Genomic DNA, 21,263 nt, shown 5'->3' on the forward strand with positions numbered 1-21,263 from the left:
GTTGGTTAAGCGACTGCCTTCGGCTCAGGTCATGATCCTGGAGTCCTGGGATCGAGTCCCACATCGGGCTCCCTGCTCAGCGGGTGGTCTGCTTCTCCCTCTGACCCTCTTCCCTCTCTTGCTATCTGTCTCTCATTCTCTCTCTCTCAAATAAATAAATAAAATCTTTAAAAAAATGATATAAAAAAAAGAAAACATCAGCTTGTTCAAAATCATACATTATTCAAAGAAATAGAATTCCTCACCAAATTGAATGATTTATTTTTCCTTAAGAAAAATACTAGGGTCTCTGCATCCTTCTTACATAATTATTTTCTAGGCTCATCTTTTATTAACTACATTTTACTGTTTGTTAATATTGGGTTAATGTGAGAAATATTTATCAGATCAGTAATAGTCATTGAGCAAATTTATAGTTAAACTAAAGCATACACTTATAGAAATATACTGCTTTAGTCTGTACCTTATACATATTGAAATTAGTTATGCTCTGAGATGATTTTGTTGTTGTTTTCAGGAAACTAAGATTACTAAAATAGCAACAGGAAAATTGTCTATTCAAAGCATCTACTTAACAATTTGACTCTAGTAATAAGGAATCTGGAACAATATAGTTTATATTATTGCTTCTACTACTGCTTTTAGAAATAGCAGAGAATAAGATTACTAGAGTCTATCAAAGGAATAGCTTCAGCTTATGTAAAATTTTACCATTGCAAAAACTACTTTCTCATTCTTTATTTTTCCAAATTAGTTAAAAACAAAAGGAAGAAATTATATTTCTCATAATAAATAATTCTCAGTTGAGTTCCAATTATGTATTTGGGCAGGACTTTATACTTAAGTTCACAGAATTCACCCCATTCCACCAAAATAATATGTCACTGAGTATTCATGCTATTAATGTGTGTGTATATATGCAAGAATATGCTTATATTTTTTTACTTCTCTTGAATACCTTATCCATTCCTTTTTTTAAAAGTATTTTTTATTATGTTATGTTAATCACCATATATTACATCATTAGTTTTTGATGTAGTGTTCCATGATTCATTGTTTGCGTATAACACCCAGTGCTCCATTCAGTACGTGCCTTCTTTAATACCCATCACCAGGCTAACCCATCCCCCCATCCCCCTCCCCTCTAGAATCCTCAGTTTGTTTCTCAGAGTCTATAGTCTCTCATGGTTCGTCTCCCCCTCCGATTCCCCCCCTTCATTTTTCCCTTCCTACTAGCTTCTTTTTTAAAGATTTTATTTATTTAATTATTTATTTGAGAGAGAGAGAGAGATTGTGAGAGAGAGCATGAGCAGGAGCAGGGAACTCGACGCAGGGCTCGATCCCATAATTCTGGGATCATGACCTGAACCAAAGGCATATACTGAATAGACTGAGCTAACCAGGAGCTCCCCCCTTTCTTTAAGATTTTATTTATTTATTTACCTTACCCTTTCTTTTCAAACACATCTCTGTAGTATAAATTCCTCCATTAAGTCATCTTCAACTAACACAGCATACTAAAATTCTTTCCTCATTATGATCTCGTACAGCATTATTTGAATATTAATATTAGTCATTATTCTTGAAACTAAAAATATGTTAACATGCTAACAAATGAAGGAAAAGTTAAGCAAAATCACAGATATTCACAATATATGATGCCTATGAATGCATGTGGTCTATGGATGTTATTACACATATATAATATGTATAATATGTTTGTGTTAATAAATTTTCATAGCTGATATTGTGGCATCTACAGATGAATTATATTTAATGACTTTTAGCAAAGTTGTTGGATGTAAACTAAATACATAAAATCAATTATATTTATAAAGACCAGGTACAAGGAATGTGAAAAAGTAATATAAAACTACCAATTATATTTATAATAAAAATTATAAAGGAAATCAGGAATATATCTATTAGAGAATGTACAATCAAAATAAATGGAGAGAAAAGTCATGTTCAAGAACCGGAAGATTCAATAATCTGAAAGTGACAATCTCAAATTGACCCATAGATTCAATAAAATTAAATGAAAAATCTTAACAGGAGGAATTTGACAACGTAATACTGAAATGTATATGAAAGTACAAAGGACCAAAACAATTTTTTTAAAGAGTCAGTAAGTCTATATGGTATTAACATAGGAATGGACAAATAAACTGATGGAATATATAAGGGAACTCATAAACAAAACTCTAGTAAAATGTGAAGTCAAAACAAAAAAAATTAAAAGAGAAATTTTTTTATTAGGATAGAAAAGTATTAAGCAACAAGATGCAAAATGTGGATATCACAGAGGAAAATATTATTCTACTATGTTATAATTTAGAGAAATTATTTGCAGTACACCTATGCTTATATCTTCTAGTTAGTGGCACCCCAGAGATAATAAGTGATTTTTCCTAAGTAGTACCATTAAGTATTCAGTATCTGAGCTATGATTAGAACTCAAGCTAACTGACTCTACTATGAACTCAAGCTAACTGACTCTAACACACTATCTTCCATAAATAACTGTTTTAACTGAAAGACAAATGTGAATCCTTGTGGAACAACAGCAATGATCTTACATAAATACATCAGAATTAAAACAAACAAACAAACATGAATTTTAAAAAAAAAGCAAAAATCTTACACTTCCTTAGATTTTTAATATAGTTACATCTGGTTTTTGTGGAATAAACATTTGTCAAACCTATATAAAGTGACTTTCCCCAGTGCTACTTTAAATTTATCAATTAAGAATTTATTACTTGAAAGCATTTTTAAGATTTAATATTCTTTATTTATTTCCTGGTATTGTGTTGGGTATTGGACATTAATCAACATCGAAAGAATTTTGATGTCAAGTAGTGACTACACAATCCCAATGTTAAAGGAAGGATCTTCTTCCAAAGCAATCTTTGCTAAGTGTAAAGGTCTACATTGTAGGCAGTATAGAAACAAGTCAGTTAATCATTGCAACACAGGAGACATCACTACTTAGAGCTTCATCACCTAGTCGCTATATTTATGCCAAGATGATACCAATATGTCTATTCAATTGGGTATCACAAAAATGCTTGTGATGCATTCATTGAGAACCAACTAACAATTCCAGTGGGTTCTATCTCCAAATTCTTCAACAATAGAGAATAGAAATCGATGTTTTACTCTATCATATGATAAACTCAAAAATAACTCTTCTCAGGATGCCATATCTTTTATTATCTGTCTAAATCAAGTGACAGTGAGTGAGAAAAGACCCATATTTGTGACTTAATATTTAGGGAGATATAATTGATACCGAATATGCTTGCAATGTTCTCTTACCAATACTAGAAGGACTTGTTATCTCTAAAATTTGAACAGAGAGTACTGTGCATAGTAGATAAGAGTGTGAATTCTCCTACCTGGGTTTAAATCCTAGGTTCCCATATGTTAAATGTAAGGTATTGGGCAAGTTTTGGCTTCAGTTTCCTCATCTGTAAAAAAGAGAAATATGAAAATCTCTACATCAGAGAATATTGTGAATTTTGAACAGCTCATTCTTTTTGAAGGATGTATAGTTTGTGCCCAAAAAGTTGCTATAATAATTATGTGTATTAAATCTGTGAGCACTCTTTCTGGTTATTAAATTTTACCTATTTTGCCAAAATATATTCATTTATTTCTGATCAGACTTATTGAATACCTACATGTCAAATACAGTAGTAGACACTTATACCTCTCAACAAGGTCTTGCCACATCAGTTTTTAGGTCAGTGAAATGTAGCAGGACATAGTAAGACTGCATGTTCTTATTTGAAGGGAAGGAAGGATAAGAATTAGCATAAATTATGTATTTATGTTTATGATATATCAGACTTTAGAGTAGATTCTTTAGATGCATTGTGTTATTTACTCCTCCCCCCCAAAAAAACAATTTTACAAATGAAGAAATGAAGCCAGAAAATTGAGTCAAATTAAATCTCTCTACAAATGGTGTCAAAATACATACCTCAGTTTTCTAATCTCTTGCTCTTTTATGTTACACTTGTGTCTTTCCCCTACTTTTAACACCTACATGATAATAAATGTTAATAACTCCATAAAATTATCCAAATAAGTTTTGAAATCTTTTCTATGTTATAGAGGATGGCCAGGCACATAAAAAATTTATATAAATATTTGACTACACTATTAAGGTCTTTTATCTTCATTTTCTGACTTTTCACTTTTCAGTAAAGATATAGACTTCTATCAAGATTAATCCTCACTGAAGTTACTATTTAAAAAATTTCCAGCCAAAAATTAAGGTTCAAATCAACAGAATATGTATTAATATTATGTTGTTCATAGTTTGGCTTTAATTCTGAATCTTTGCTTTATAATTTTTTTGTGTGTGTCATATACATAGAGAGACTAGTCTATGATTAGCTATTATCTTTGTTTTTGTCAAATATTGCTTTTGTTGCTGTGATACTTAACTTCATAATCTGAATATTGTTTAACCTCAAAGAAGAACTAGCCAGTTTATAACATCTCAGATTGGAGCAGAATGGCTTTGCTAACATTTCTACGCTAAGCTTCATTTCATAAAGATATATTTTTTAAGTTTTTATTTAAATTCCAGTTAGTGAACATACAGTGTAATATTAGTTTCAGATGTATCACTTACTGATTCAACACGTACATACAACACCCAGTGCTCATCATAAAGATTATTTTTTTAATTTTTTTTTAAATACAGAGATTTCATACTTGAGTTTACTGTTTGGCAGCTGCTAGAATATACTACCATAATCATCCCGCACATGGCCTTTGGAAGCATTTATAGGGACAATCATCGCTTCGATTTTGATATTATGGCAGCATCCCAGGAACTTGTGACTGGTATTACTTGCACTGCAATTCTGTTTAACGGTAGCTACTGCCCCATGACAATATAAAAAGTGCCCTTCGACCATTAATTCGTAAACCTCTGGTATTGAGGCCAACTTGATGACAGTTATTATGCCAATTCTCCAAGGACCTGCTGGCTTACAGCCACTGCCTCACTGCCATTGCGAGTTATTATATAATTAAATGAAATAATGTGTAGGTAGTATATTCAGATCACTTTAACATTTATAATGATGATGAACAACTCTTGTTCTTGTAGCATTGTCTGTCTTGGCTAAGAGTACAAAATATGTTCACAGGATAACAACCACCTTCCCAGTTAAATTGGTGATGTGAAGATATGGTCCTAGATCTCATATATCTTAATAGGTGGAATCAAGTAAATTAATACTTAACTCAATTGGTGGAACTTCGTGCACAAATAATTCGGGCTTGACTAATCAGGTTTAATATTATAAGGTAACATAAGCTCCCATCAGTTGGTTTAATGTCACTCAAGATGATATCCTGGGAGTATACAGTTCCATTCAGACCCTTTTAGATCAGTAGATTTCAACTGGGGTGATTTTGCCCTCCATAGGACACTGGGCAATGTCTGAAGACATTTTTAAACGTCATAACTTGGGGAAGTTTTCTACTGGCATCTGGTGAGAACATGCTGAAGATGCTGCTAAATACCCTTCAATGCACAAGACAGTCACCCACACGCACAAGAAAACTAGAATTACCTGGCCCAAAATGTCAATAGTGCTAAAGGTGATAATCTTGGCCTTAGATGACAGAAACTTGAACTTCAACTAATGGCCTTCAGTGGGATATGGTCAGGGTACTGTAAAGCTGTTTTCTGGCTTCCATTGTCCATATCACATATACATGTTTGTGCAGTGAAAATTATAGAAGTGTAGAGAGGGACGTAAGTATATAATATAGGTATATATCTCACAAAACAAGTCTTAACTACTTTCCTACTAGATTTATTTGCTGATAGACACATTCAAAGATAAACCAATAATAAAATTATTTTTAAGAATTCTACATACTTTTAATGTAAGCATATGTGTGAAGCAATAAGAACTTGCTTATTAAGCAGTTTGAAAGTGATGCCAATTTTTGCATATGCCTCTCATTTGAAATTATAGGCAAAATAATATTTTTGATCATTAATTTTGTACATATATTATTATTAAAAGAAGATTTTAATGAAAGTTACCCAGGAGTCTGATTTCAGATTCACAAGTAATCACTCATTCAATATAGCCAAATGTTACTTAAGTGCCCAACACTGTTCTTTCATTACTCTAAAAGCCTGTGTTATGTACAAGGGAACCCACTTCACTTGAAGGGACAAAAAAGAGGCACGTGAGTGGAATTCCTTTAAGTCCTGCTGGGTTGCCAGAGGCTGTGGCTCTCAGGTTTTCACATGCTTAAGAATCACTTGAGGGTACTTTTTATCATATTCTTGTGCCTGAGCACCAAAGAGTATGATATAGTAGGTATGAAGTGGGCATTTTAAAACCAAATGTTCTGGTGATTTCATGCAAATGATTTCAGACCATAGTTTCAGAAATACTACCTTAAATCTGCAGTTCACTGAGTACAACTCCAAAGCTACAGGGTATTCAATTTGGGAAAGGGTGACTAGGAAAGCCTGGACAAAAAAGTCAAAAAAGCTTGAAGACTGTAAATAACAAATAATTATTACTTTATAGCAATAATTCATTGATTCAATAAGTATTTACTATAAGCCAATTATCTACCATGAATAGTCTCAGCACTAAGAATATTGTTATAAATATAACAGAAAAAATAATCTGCCCTGATGGAGTTTATATTCCAGTGGGAAGAACCAGACAATGAATTACTAACATAAGGCAGAAACAATTAATGGTTGTCTTCAGATGCATACTTTAAGGTGATTTATTAGTAAGCTCTTGAAAGAAATAATTTAAAAAATTATTTCCCTTGAAATAGTTCCTTCTCTACACCCCTCTCCATAGGCCCATAATTCTACCAAATTTTAAAAACACTAATTGATACCAAATTAATGGGCCAATGTTTTACATCAAAGCAATAGAATATCTCACTCTCTAAATGATGTTGTTGCCATTTGTTATATAATATCTAGAAGTAAAAATCTTGGCAAATCTTACTGCCACGTTTTGTTATCCATTGTGAAGAACTATTGCATACATTTTATTTTGGGTGAGTTTATATCTCAGTGTTAAAACTCCATACATTGTCATAATTACACTTTTTGTGCTGTTTAATAAGGTGTTGCAACCTTATAATTAATATGATTTTTTAAAGTTTTCTGATTTGAATGACAAAAATATAATGTGTGTGTATGTTTGTTTTTGTTGTTGTTCTTGTTGTTGTTCCTCAGCTACCTAGGACACTAAATTTGGAGGATTTGAAGAGTACCCAGTCAATAAGAGAAAAATATTAAAGAGTGTTCAAAAAACTCTAGAATGCAAAGTTTAAATCTATTTACTGCTGACTTTATTGGAGCTTTTATTATGCGATTATGAATTATGATCCTTCAAGACATGACAAAATAAACACTGTTACCAAATTTTTCAGTCATTATTTCTTTTCATAGAGTTTATAAAAGGACCATATGCTCTGAAAGAATAATTAAGAACAGAGGGAAATATGGAAAAGAATTTTTAAAAACCTGACAAGCCAAATTAAACAAATCTATCATCTGTCTATCCGCACATGTATAATTGTATGACTACATGGCCTACATTTAACTGGATGTGAAAATATTCATCAGAACAACACCCTTTCTACTTTGAGTTGAGATTTTCTGATTTTAGTGCTTGTATCTCAGCCTAAGAAGAAGTAATTTTCACATTAGTTCCTAATCATTAAGTGACTTTCTTCTCCCCAAAGAGCAGGACATAGTTCTCACCATCGAAGCATTAGAAAGGATGCTTCAAAGGAAAATAATATAGTCAAAGGAAGGAGTAGTCAGAATAGAGAATGCCAAATTTTTGTTGGAAAATCTTCGAATATCAGCTGAGGTTTTGTAGGATGTATTGGAGGGAACACACATATCCAAGGAAATGAGTCACTAAAGGTGCACGTAGATATTCTGTGAGCATACACATTAGTAAAGATGGAAAGTAATCTTAAAATAAAAACAAGAGATCAAAACAAACAAAATATTCCACACTGATAGGTTTGATTAAAAAAAAGATATGTCATATAAAAACATCCATCAAATTTGGAATTGTGTGTATTTGTACACTGACTTGTTGTAGGAAAGATTTAGAGTAATTACTAATTTAAGACCATTTTAACTTATTAATTTCATGTTATTTTTATACTGCAATATAAAAGTATTTACAATATAAAATATTGTACAATATACTGCACAATATAAATATACTACACAATATACTGTTTTTCAGTAGTAACAAATATTAAAATTCTTACACTAACATAGTCTGAGTGTTAAGGGCCAGATATTATTATGAAAGAAATCTAGACCCAAATAGAACTTAGTCACCCAATTCAAGGATTTAGTTTGTTTTTATCAGCCTAGTGAGGCAGAACTTAGGACCAATGTCATAATTTTAATGTTTATTATTCTTAATAATATGTATTTTATGCTTAAGTTAAATATAATAAATTTTATGTAGTTCTCATTTAATGGGTTCACTTCTATCAGTTCACAAAGTATCTTGTCTTCATCAAGTTTCAATCCTTCATTTACTCATTTAAAAAATATGAAGTGTTTATTATACTCCTTCTATGTTACAATTCAAAGTGCTTGTCTAGTACCTTAACACATTTCTTGCATTTCTTTGACACTATATGGTTCTTGCAATTAGAATATCAATGTCCAGAGTTGGCAAAGCAAGGTTAACTATACCTTTCAGAACACTGTCTCAATGAGATTGTTCTCTTTAAAAATATAACAGTGAGCATACATGAAATGTCAGTCAATTTACTTGTGGCTCAGTCACTCCAGACCCTGTTGAGAGTTTATTTTTACTGCATAAAAGGATAAAAAATTTTGGATTTTGTTACCTCATTCTCATTACTTAGAAATAGTACATGTGTGTAATGTCATACATGCATTCATACAGGTAAATAATCATTACAAAAAATAACCATGAGAGACTATGGACTCTGAAAAACAAACAGGGTTCTAGAGGGGAGGGGGTGGGGAGATGGGTTAGCCTGGTGATGGGTATTAAAGAGGGCACGTTCTGCATGGAGCACTGGGTGTTATACGCAAACAATGAATCATGGAACACTACATCAAAAACTAATGATGTAATGTATGGTGATTAACATAACATAATAATAAAAAAATAAAATAAAATAAATAATGAGAGAAAACAGTAAATCAAAAAAGTCAAGCATTCTGGCATCATATTTGTGTTGGATCAGAAAAACTAACATTATAGATGAAATAATACTTATGTTAATGATCTTTAAATATTAAGAAAATGGTAGCTGTTAATGCTATTATGAATGTCCAAACATCTCTTTCTTAGTGGGAAATTCATGGTACTAGGTCACTTATTTATAGTCCCATTAGATTGGGTAAATGATGGAAAAAACATCTCTTTCTATTAGGCTTTGAATGCTGCCAAAATTTGGGGAATATACAGAACAAAGATCCAAGGAATGTGATCATAAGCCAGAAAAAGGAGCAAAAGTTAGCATATAAGGCAAAAAAAATAATTTAAAACTGCAATAGAAATTGAAGACATGGAGATGTGGAAGCATCTATTTTAAGTTGTGACATAAAATGAATTAGAATTCTATTTCTATAAAGTCATAATCATATCTCTTTTAAATAACTCTTATCTTAATAATGATGTATAGATAAAATATTTTCTACTTTTTTTTTCTTTATGTCCAGACAGAAGAGAAAGCAAAAAAAGTTACATATTTAGAAAAGAACAGGAGTGACATAATACAGAGATTCCCAACTTCAGCTGCATCAGAATCACCGGGTAAAATTGTTAACATATTTCTGGGCTCTACCCCCAGACTCTCATTCAATAGGTCTAGGGTAGTGCCTGACATTTTTAATTTCTAATTTTAAAAATTTTTTCTCATTTTTATTTTTATTTTAATTTCCAACAAGTCCCTAGATCATGCTGACACCTCTAGACACTTGGAGAATCACTAATAAAATGCGTGAGCATTTCTTTAGAAATTTATAGGGATGTTAATGGAAACTATTTGAAGAAAAATTATTTCTTTCTCTATTTTACTACTTCTATTGGACATTGTAAAAAGTCAGAGTAATGCTTTTAAGGGAGCTACAAGAAGTTATAAGATACCTCATTAACAATATTCTTTCAGAATGGTTTGAATCAACATTTTTTTTTCAGGAGTCTATAAGACTAGGGTTGGGCATTAATTTAATTGACCACAGGAATTCAAATATATATATATATATATACACATTTTATTGAGCCCACACACATGAAACTGGTTATTCACATTGCCATTAATAACATGTTACAACAATTACAAAAATACATATAAGATGTCTTGGTCAGAGTTTAGAATTGAAATCCGAAAGAATGGTAGAACCTCCTAGATAGGTTTATGGATCTGAAAGTTTGCAAGAAGTCATAGTTTTTCCATGATGAACTTTGTAAAGGAGGAGGAAGAGGAAGGAGTGAAGGGGGAGGAGAAAGAGACTTGTTTCATCATTTACTATGTAAGCAGTCAGGTCTGAGATAGCCCTGAGAGATTCCTATATGTTGTCGGAAGTAGATAAATGTTTTCTCATATGTTCAAGAGCAGCTTGGATGTGGTACAAAGAACTCTATCTTTTGGAAGGAACAAGGAAAATACAGACAGCAGTGTCCTGCAGGATCAGAAAATGCCTACTCCCCTATTCCTCCTTATTTCCAATTTTCCTTTGCAAATGCTTAATTAATTTTTCTTATTCTTTTTCTTGATTTTGTCCCAAAAACCTCAGTTTCAAAATACTATGAAATTTAAAGACAACCCTAGGCAAAAGCCATGAGGGAAACCTCCCCCAATTTTTTTTAAGAAATTTTCATCATGTATAAGTATGGGCATTTGAAATAGTAATACAAAATGATAATTGCACTGTATGTCAATTTTATTTTGTGACCTAAGATTCATAGTTACCACACCAATTTTTGTGTGCATCTGGAAAAAGAACTATTTAAACATTATTCTGTACAGGAATAAAATGCTTCCAATAGTACATGAATTAAAATATTAAAATAGGACTTTTCAATCTTTTACATATTTTTCCTAAAGTCTCTAATGTAACTCTTTGTGGCTTTTAGTCTCATCCAGGTTGTCATAACTTTGATGAATCTGTACATGAGGTCTATAAAAAGAGATGAGTGGTTATTACATGTGAACAAGTATCTTACTATAGATAAAAAGCCACAGCTGGTTTACAGAATCACCCTCCCATAGTAATTTTCCATCCCTCAACAATTTTAAAAGCAATTCATATGGAAAAATGGAGGTTACCTAATATGTGGGAGATATGACTATATCAGAAATGTTCCATTAACTTGAATTAGGTACTAAATCTTTTTACGCCATTGATCAATAATAGAATCATATTTTCACAAATTATCACTCAAAACTCAGACAATAAAACTAGATGATAATTTAAAACTTTTCAGGTGATAATTAAACTTGTCTAAATCCCATCAAAATCAATAAAAGCAAGCTAACACTAAGACACATTGTAATTAAATTGCAAAATGTAGTGAAACAAACAAACAAACCAACAAAAAAACCTTAAAAGAAGCAAGACAGAAGAAGTCCTTAACTTTTAAGGGAAAACCAACAGATTAGCTGGAGATTTCTCAACAGAAACTTGACAAGCTGGAAGAGAGTGGCATGATATATTCAAATTGCTGAATGGGAAAAATCTGCAGCCAAAAATACTCTATCTAACAAGGCCACCATTCAGAATAGAAGAAGAAATAAAGAGTTTCCCAGAAAACAAAAACTAAAGAAGTTGGTGACCACTGAACCAAACTTGCAAGAACTATTAAAGGGGAGTCTCTGAGGGCCTGGGTGGTTCAGTCAGTTAAGCGTGTCTGCCTTTGGCTCAGGTCATGATCTCAGGGTCCTGAGATTGAGCCTCTCATCAGGCTCTCTGCTCAGTGGCAAGACTGCCTCTCCCTCCCCCTCTGCACTTCCCCCCGCCCATCTTTTCTCTCGCATCTCTGTCAAATAAATAAATAAGTAAATAAAATTTTTAAAAATAAAGGGGATTCTTTGGGCGCCTGGGTGGCTCAGTTGGTTAAGCGACTGCCTTCGGCTCAGGTCATGATCCTGGAGTCCTGGGATCGAGTCCCGCATCGGGCTCCCTGCTCAGCAGGGGGTCTGCTTCTCCCTCTGACCCTCTTCCCTCTCGTGCTCTCTGTCTCTCATTCTCTCTCTCTCAAATAAATAAATAAAATCTTTAAAAAAATAAATAAATAAATAAAGGGGATTCTTTGAGTGAAAAGGAAAGACTGAAAGTGACAAAGACCAAAAAGGAACAGAGAAAATCTCCAGAAACAATGACAAAACAAGTAATTAAATGGCACTAAATACATATCTATCAATAATTACTCTGGATGTAAATGGACTAAATGCTTCAGTCAAAAGACATAAGATGTCAGAATAGATAAGAAAACAAGACCCATCTACATGCTGCTTACAAGAGACTCATTTTAGACCTAAAGACACCTGCAGATGGAAAGTGAGGGGTTAGAGAAACATTTATCATGCAAATGGATGTCAAAAGAAAGCCAGGGTAGCAATACTTATATTGGACAAACTAGACTTTAAAATAAAGACTTTAACAAGAGAAAAAGAAGAACACAATATCATAATAAAGGAGACAATCCAACAAGAAGATTTAACAAGTATAAATATTTATGCCCCCAACATGGGAGCACCCAAATATATAAAATAATAACAAAACCAAAGGACTGATTGATAATAATACAATAATAGTAGGGGATTTTAACTCCTCACTTACACCAATGGACAGATCATTCATAAAATCATTAAGAAAACAATGGCTTTGAATGACAGACTGGACCAGGTGGACTTAAAAGATAATATTCAGAACATTCCATCCTAAAACAGCAGAATACACATTCTTTCCAAATGTACATGGAACAATCTGCAGATTAGATCATATATTAGGTCACAAAACAGATCTTGACAAATACAAAAGTATTGATATCATAGCATCATATTTTCTGATCATAATGCTATGAAACTAGAAGTCAACTACAAGAAAAAAATTCAAAGACCACAAATACATGGAAGTTAAACAAGATGTTATAAACAATGAATTGATCAACCAGGAAATAAAAAGAAGAAACAGAAAAAAACGTCAAAACAAATGAAAATGAAAGCAAATGGCCCCAAACTTTTGGGATACAGCAAAAGTGGTCGTAAGAGGGAAGTACATAGAAATGTAGGCTCAAGAAGCAAGAAAAACCTCAAATAAACCACCTAACATTACATCTAAATGAGATAGAAAAAGAACTACAAAGCCTAAAACCAGCAGAAAGTAGGAAATAATAAAGATCAGAACAGAAATAAATGATATACAAACTAAAGAAACTGTATAACACACAAAAGAAACCAGGAGCTGGTTCTTTGGAAAAATTAATAAAATTGATAAGTCTCTATCAAACTTATCAAAAAGAAAAGAGAAAACACTAAAGCAAATAAAATCACAAATGAGAAAGAAGAAATAACCAACACCACAGAAATATAAACAATTATGAGACAATATTAGGAAAATTATATGCCAACAAACTGGACAATGTGGAGACATAAATAATTTCCTAGAAACATATAAACTACCAAAACTGAAACAGGAAGATATAGAAAACTTGAACATACTGATAACCTGCAAACAAATTTAATAGGTTATCAAACAACTCCCAAGAAAGAAAAGTGCAGGGTCAGATGGCTTCACAGGCAAATTCTACTAAAGAAGAGTTAATACCTACTATTCTCAAACTATTCCAGAAAAAAAAGAAAAAGAAAAGAAAGGAAAATTTCTAAATTCATTCTAAGAGGCCAGCACTACTCTGATACCAAAACCAGATAAAAACACCAAAAAAAAAAAAAAAGAAAAGAAACAAAGAAACAAAGAAAAAAAGAACTACAGACCAATACTCTTGATGAACATGGATGCAAAAATTCTCAATAAAATACTAGCAAACAGAAGGCAACAATAAATTTTAAAAATCATTCATCATGATCAAGTGGGATTTATTCTTTTGTTACCAGGGTGGTTCAATATTCACAAATAAATCACCATGATACACCACATTAATAAAAGAAAGGATAAGAACCATATGATCCTTTCAATAGATAGAAAAAGCATTTGACAAAGTGTAACATCTATTCATGATAAAAAACCTCAACAATGTAGGTTTAGAGGGAACATACCTCAACATAATAAAAGCCATGTACAAAAAGACCCACAGATAATATCATCCTTGATAGGGAAAATTGAGAGCTTTTCCTCTATGGTCAGGAGCAAGACAGGGATGTCCACTCTCACCACTGTTATTTAACATAGAATTGGAAGTCCTAGTCACAGCAATCAGTCAACAAATGGAAATAAAAAGCCTCCAAATAGTCAAGGAAGAAGTCAAACTTTCATTATTTGCAGATGACTTGATACTCTAAAAGACTCCACCAAAGAATTGCTAGAACTGATAAATGAGTTTAGTAAAGTTCTAATATACAAACTCAATGTACAGGAATCTGTTGCATTTCTATACACCAATAATGAAGCAGCAGAAAGAGAAATTAAAGAAACACTCTCATTTACAATTGCATCCAAAACAATAATATATGTAGGAATAAATCTAACCAAAGTATTGAAAGACCTGTACTCTGAAAACTATAAAACACTGATGAAAAAAATTAAAGATGACACAAAGAAATGGAAAAATACTCCATGCTCATGGATTGGAAGAGCAAAAATTTTTAAAATGCCTATAATACCCAAAGCAATCTACACATTTAATGTAATCTCTTTCAAAATACCACCAGTAACTTCATATAGCTAGAACAAACAATCCTAAAATTTGTATGGAACCACAAAAGACCCTGAATAGCTAAAAGAACACTGAAAAAGAAAAGCAAAACTGGAAGTATCACAATCCTGCCCTTCAGTTATATTACAAAGCTGTAGTAATCAAAACAGTATGGTACTGGCACAAAAATATACACACAGATTAATAGAACAAAATAGAAACCTCAGAAGTAAAGCTGTAACTATATGGTCAATTAATCTTAACAAAGCAGGAAAGAATATATAATGAAAAAAAAAGACAATCTCTTCAACAAATGATGTTGGGAAAATTGGATGACAACATGCAAAGAATGAAACTGGATCACATTCTTACCTCATATACAAAAATAAACTCGAAATGGATTAAAGACCTAAATGTGAGACAGGAAATCATAAAAATCCTAGAAGAGTACACAGGCAGTACCCTGTTTAACATCAGCTGTAGCAGATTATTAGATAAGTCTCCTGAGGCAAGGGAAACAAAGCAAAAATAAACTATTGTGACTTCATCAAAATAAAAGGTTTCTGTAGAAGGAAACAATCAACAAAACTAAAAGGCAATGTTCAGATTCGGAGAAGATGTTTGCCAGTGACATATCTGATAAAGGGTTAGCATCCAAAATATATAAAGAACTTATAAAATTCAAAACCCAAAAAATAATCCAATTTAAATTGGGCAGAATACATGAACATACACCTTTCATATGTATGTATGAACATACATCTTTCTGCAAAGACATACAGATGGCCAAGAGACACATGAAAAGATGTTCAACATCACTGATCATCAGAGAAATGCAAATGAAAACTACAATGAGATACCACCTCACACCTGTCAGAATGATTAAAAATGATTAAAATAAAAAACACAAGAAAAGAGAAGTGTTGGTGACTGGGGAGAGAGGGGAAATTTTTCCAGTGTCTGTGGGAATGCAAACTGGTTCAGCCACTCTTGAAACAGTATGGAGCTTCCTCCAAAACTTAAAAATAGAACTACCTTATGATCCAGCAATTGCACTACTATGTATATATCCAAAGATACAAAAATACTTATTCAAAGAGATACCTGTGCCCCAATATTTCTAGCAGCATTATCTACAATAACCATACTATAGAAAAAAACCCAAGTGCCCATCAACTGATGAATAGCTGAAGATATATATATATATATCACTTCTTCAGTGATATAATATATATATATTATATATATAATATATAATATATATAATATATATATTATATATATAATATTGATACACATATATATTACTCAGCCATAAAAAGGAATGAAATCTTGCCATTTGCAATGATGTGGCAAGAGCTAGAGACTATTAAGCTTTGTGAAATAAGTCAGAGAAAGACAAATACCATATGATTTCACTCATATGTGGAATTTAAGAAACAAAATAAATAAGCAATAGAAAAAAACAGAGAGAGGGAGAGAGGCAAACCAAGAAACTGACTCTTTAGTATAGAGAACAAATTGTTGATTACAGGGGTGGAGGTGGGGGTGGTGGGGGGTGGATGGGTTAAATAGGTGATAGGGATTAAGGAAGGCATTTGTTGTGATGAACACCTGGTGTTGTATGGAAGTGTTAAATCACTATATTATACACCTAAAAACCAGTCAAATATTTCCATATAAATAGAACCAAGCATCTGACTGGTCCCATTACAGGATATTAAGTTAAATAAATCCTCCAGGTGAGTTTGCCTTTTGCTTCTGCATGCAATCAAAAAGTTTTAACAACTTTTTTTTTTCTCTTTTTTAACTCCATAGGTATGCTCTTACTTTGATAGATGTGTAATATTTATCATATTTCCCAAAGATGCAGTGCTCTATTCTCCCTACTAAATATTACTATATAATTTACTTTTATAAGAAATTATTTTAGAGGACATTATTTCCAACTTATAGGATAGATATTATTTTACAAATTATATAACAAAGAATTGCAGCCTTTTTTGTAATTATTCTTCCATTGAGTTCTGTATTCATATAATGTACCACTATAGGAAAAATGTATCCAGCATAATATAATAATTTACAGTTTTTATTGACTTTTGGAAAGTTTATTGATACAATTGTTAAAAAATACTTATGAAAAATGAAAAATAGTGACTGTTTACTTAGATCATCTGGTAGGTTGTTTGCAAGGATGGTTTCAGTTATTCCGTTTTTATATGCACAACATTTGGCCTTATGACTTTGCCATTCTTACATCAACATGTGAAGTTTATTTCTCCAGTCTTTGAATCTGGATTTGGTTATGTGATTTATTTTAGCCAACAAACATTATAAACCAGTATGGCACAAGCAGAGACTTGGAAAGTACTTGTGTATAGGGACTTGCCATTTTTGGCTGCCCTTAAAACCATGAGCCTACAATATGAATGAGCCTGAGCTAATCTGTTGAAGAGGCCATGAGGAAAAGAATAAAGGCATTCAGCTGACTGCCTGACAACAACCAGTCATTTGAGTGAGACTATTGTTGATCATTTAATCCTAACAGATTTGCCAGGTAACCACAGCCCCATGCGTGACACAAAGCAGGACCAACAGAAGAATCACTTAGCTTATCACAACCCAAATTTCTACTTAGAATTGTTATACATAAAAGAGCTGTTTATATAAGCCAATAAATTTAGGAATGATTTGTTATATAACAATGAATAAACATTGCAAAATGCAAAAATATAAAATTAGAATAATTAGAATAATGGAACTGATTTAAGAATGTACAAAGAGAGGAATGAAATAGCTTATAAACAGACCCAGGTTTGTATATGCATTTAGACTATGATGAAGACCTAAGTCATTTAAGAACAAATAATTTTTTTAAAACAAATGGAGTTATTATAATTAGCTACCTATTTTCAAACATATATCTCACAATATAGATTCCCCAATTGTGTATTATGAATTAAAGAATTAAATTGAAACTAAGTGAAACTAGGAGAAAATATAGATGAATATATGATTGTGTGTTATATAAGCCATTTATAAATATAATGCTAACATCAGAAAAATATGCAAAAGATTATTGGTATGCTGTATATAAAAGTAATGTTTATTTTCATCAAAAACAGTAAACAACAAATTCAAAAATTGTAACAAATACCTACACAAACTCATAAGCCATTTTTTGAAAATTCTAAAGTGAAAACAACATTACCAACACAAAATGACAAAGAATTACAATAAAGCAGTTCATACAGGAAAAATTGTCAATGAACATATTAAATATTTAACCATAATAATAAAAACCTATCAAAATGATAGGTGAAATATTTTTAATCTATTATATTACTATAGTCTAAATGTAATGAAACTCCTTTGTGTTAGCAAGATTTTGGAATGGACATTCCAATAAAATCTTGACAAGATTATATGCCTTAAAAATCTTTCTGGAAGGCAGGGATTTTATTTATTTACAGTTTTATATATGCACCCAACTTTTCATTGAGCAGTTCCTGTTCTAATGATGGATTTTAAGGGAAAAAAGAAAGAGAGATGTTAATAAAAAGATGTGTGCCTAAGTATGTCCATAGCAGCATTATGCTTAGGAGAGATAATTTGGAAAAAAATCATGTCATTAAATGTCATATTAGCATCAAGCTATGATTTGGTTATTTACAATATTCACAATAATTACCAAATACAAATATTCACAATAAATGGGCATTGAAAATATGTATATTTAGCAGGAATTGCTAATATGTTTGGTTTTGATAGAATAAAAGTAGAAGGACATATACCACACTACAACAATGGTGCAATTATGCATAGTTTTAATTTGTAGTAGTAGTAGTAATATTATTATTAATAACTGACATTTCTAAAGTATATACTATATATATCCCCAGGCATTAAACTAAACATTTTATATGGATGTCACTAAATAATCTTCACACAACTTCTGTAAGAAACTATTATTTTATCAATAAGGAGACTAATGCTTGGAGAAGATAAATAATTTGTCTAAAATTTTAGATACACTAAGCAGTGAGCCAGAATTTGGGTCCCTAATCTAACTCAGATTATTCTTCTGGTATTTGTACCTATGTGTGTTGGTGGTGGCGAGGGGGTGGCTCTAATAATGCTTTATAAATATTATTTAAAAATAGAGCTAAAAATGTTATTTAAAATAAAATAAAGTTAGAGACCCCCTCTAGGTACATTGTTTTGGTATCTCTCACACAAAATTGCCTACACAAGCAATTAAACTAACTAGCTTTAATTTAGGTTTTTGTTTTTTGTTTTTTTTGTCTTGTTTTGTTTTTGGCATTTAGTATCAGGCATCTTAAAAGACAAAACATCCACATGATCACTCTCAAAAGAAAGGAGAGAAAGGTAAGGGAGAAAAGGAGAGAATACTCAAGGGCAATCAAAAAGGAAGAAAGTGGAATGAGCTGACAGAAAATAACCAGTGTTCTTCATTATTTATTGAAGCAAGTTAACTCAGTTAGTTATGTGGGTAATTGTCAACGAAATTGTAAATGGTATATCAAGAAATGCTATTGCACATGCTGGGTGCTCCATTACAGAGAATGTACTTTGGGCGTGGTGAACATCTTTTTCTGTCTGGATTTTCTTTTTCGTGTTAAAAATATATTGACCACTCCACAACTGTGGAGTTTCTACTGCTCATTTAACTCTGCACTGAAATAGTTTCAAATCATGTCGTGTTTTTAAGAGTGCCACGTCCATGACACGAAGTCTCTTTGACTGACTCCAGAGGCCAAATTCCAGTCACTTTCTGTTGCTGGGATTAGTGAAACTCAATCCCAGGTCAGTTGTTTCCTAAAACACAGGAGTCTAAATTATATTCAAGGAAACTCTACTGGCATTCTAGATATTGCCCTTCCTCAGTTAATTATCTCTCAAATGTATATTCAAAATTCAATACAGATAAAATCTTTTAAGTGAATAAAATTCAAAGGAAAAAAGTCCAGCCAACTTTCCAAATATTTAAAACATATTCTTGGATCTAACCAGATCTGGATAAAGTGATATATTTGGACTATATTGTATTGATGACTACTATAAGAAATAGTTTTTCTTAATAGCTATGCCTATTGTAAGGATAGCAATTAAGGGTACTTTTTATTATTATTACAAAGCCATCTGTAACAAAATTCAAGAATAGTTGAATAGATGGAATTTTCCTGGGAACTTGGTGATTTTCTGTGTTTTTAATCTTGGGGATACTAAATTATGTAATTAATTAATACTTTTTTCTTTCTCCTCAGCAATTAGATAACTTTGGTTAAGATTTTGAGTCAGGTCACAAATGTGTACATGTGAAAATAAAATGTATACATTTAGTCTTATGTTTGATTACTTTTTATCTACAATCTTTACTGTTTTCTTTATTTTTCATTGCCCTTCCACCTCCCTTTTACTATATGCTGATTCATTTGTTATGTGCTCTCTTCTGCTTCCTAATTTTTCTTTTTTTTTCTTTTCTGGAAGAACACATAAGATTATTGAATGAATGAAAGGATGAATTACTTTCTTAAATTTTAAAGGTGAGTATTAATGTTTGTTCATAATATATATGTGATCAATTTAGGTATGATTGCTAATCTAATTTTGGTTTGCTTGATTTTCAAACAACAATGGGTAGGTTTTGTTTGTTTTGTAAAAAGGCATACCTCAGAAAACCATTAGCCATTTCATCCTGCCTTCTCAATTGACTTTATAAGTACCTCTAGATCAGAGACTATACACTGTGTTTGCCCATGTAGTAGATGTGGCAAGTCAAGTAGTTTCTCAGAGCTGTTGTCATTGATGAGGATGGTGTTTATTGACATGATTGTATTTATGTCAGTTCAGTCTATTTAACATATCTATTAGGCACAAGGACTCAATAGGTAATGTACATAACAATAATTATGACCTAGATCATGCACTCTAGGATAATTGGAGAGTAATGGAAGAAACGTACTCACAAAACAAATTATTTCTATCACGGAATTGGTACAGTGATCAAGATAGACACAAGGTGTTATGGTGGAATTATATAATAAAACTTAATAGCTACACTTGTGGTGAGCATAGTATAATATATAGAGTCGTGGGATCACTATGCTGTACACCTGAAACTAATGTAACATTGTGTCAAAGATATTTCAAAATAATAATAAATAACAATTTTTTAATTAAAAAAAATTAATAAAATTAACAAGATCTGCAATGCCTGTAAATAATCAACAATTATTTACTGAGCATCTCCTAGCAATAGAGCACCGAGAAACACAATACACAATACTCTCTTTTGATTCCCTTTCTGCTTTCATATGTTTTAAACTT

General features: G+C 31.8%; 1 protein-coding gene across 6 annotated transcripts in view; it reads right to left on the minus strand.

The window, feature by feature from the left end:
• CNTN5 (contactin 5) overlaps positions 1 to 21,263 on the minus strand; it is a 1,357,780-nt gene that overhangs the window by 1,090,860 nt on the left and 245,657 nt on the right. For 2 of the 6 annotated variants that reach the window (XM_032426171.1, XM_032426173.1), the window contains exon 2: positions 3,402 to 3,473. The exons of the other annotated variants lie outside the window; for them this stretch is intronic. The gene's annotated coding sequence lies outside the window, so the exon portion shown is untranslated. The remainder of the gene's footprint in view (positions 1 to 3,401; positions 3,474 to 21,263) is intronic. 6 annotated transcript variants of the gene reach the window in all.

The sequence above is a fragment of the Phoca vitulina genome, unplaced genomic scaffold, assembly GCF_004348235.1.
Source record: "Phoca vitulina isolate PV1807 unplaced genomic scaffold, GSC_HSeal_1.0 scaffold34, whole genome shotgun sequence".
In the NCBI taxonomy this organism is placed as follows: Eukaryota; Metazoa; Chordata; class Mammalia; order Carnivora; family Phocidae; genus Phoca; species Phoca vitulina.